Genomic DNA, 346 nt, shown 5'->3' with positions numbered 1-346 from the left:
CTTCTTCTTCTTTTTCCTTTCCTTCTCTTCAAAATACATGGGATGTAGACTCTTCTTTTCATCTGATCAGGAAAAGAAGTAGAAGAAAGAATCCAAGTTAATATAAGAGAAACTACAAGAGAAAGGTACTCCATTCAATCTCTTTCTTCTTCGTTCTTATAAACTACACCTCTAAGGCAGCGAGTGGATTGAGAAGAAAGCAAGAGTCAATGCTTTTGAAGGTGATCAGACGGACAAGAGGTCGGAGAAAAGTAAAGAGTTTCTTCGTACACTGCAGTGTATGTATATACACCAGAAGGACGCTCTACATAGGTAGATTACTCATTCAAGATGAGACTCTCTAGAT

At 37.9% G+C, this 346-nt stretch overlaps 1 protein-coding gene across 1 annotated transcript in view; it reads right to left on the bottom strand.

Moving 5' to 3' along the window:
* Positions 1-346, bottom strand: part of CSUI_010316 (thrombospondin type 1 domain-containing) — a gene marked incomplete at its 3' end in the record, with an annotated part of 2,953 nt that overhangs the window by 1,541 nt on the left and 1,066 nt on the right. The window lies entirely within an intron of this gene.

This window comes from Cystoisospora suis (assembly GCF_002600585.1).
Source record: "Cystoisospora suis strain Wien I chromosome Unknown contig_7128, whole genome shotgun sequence".
NCBI lineage: Eukaryota > Apicomplexa > Conoidasida > Eucoccidiorida > Sarcocystidae > Cystoisospora > Cystoisospora suis.
This window is presented reverse-complemented; position numbering and strand designations above follow the sequence as displayed.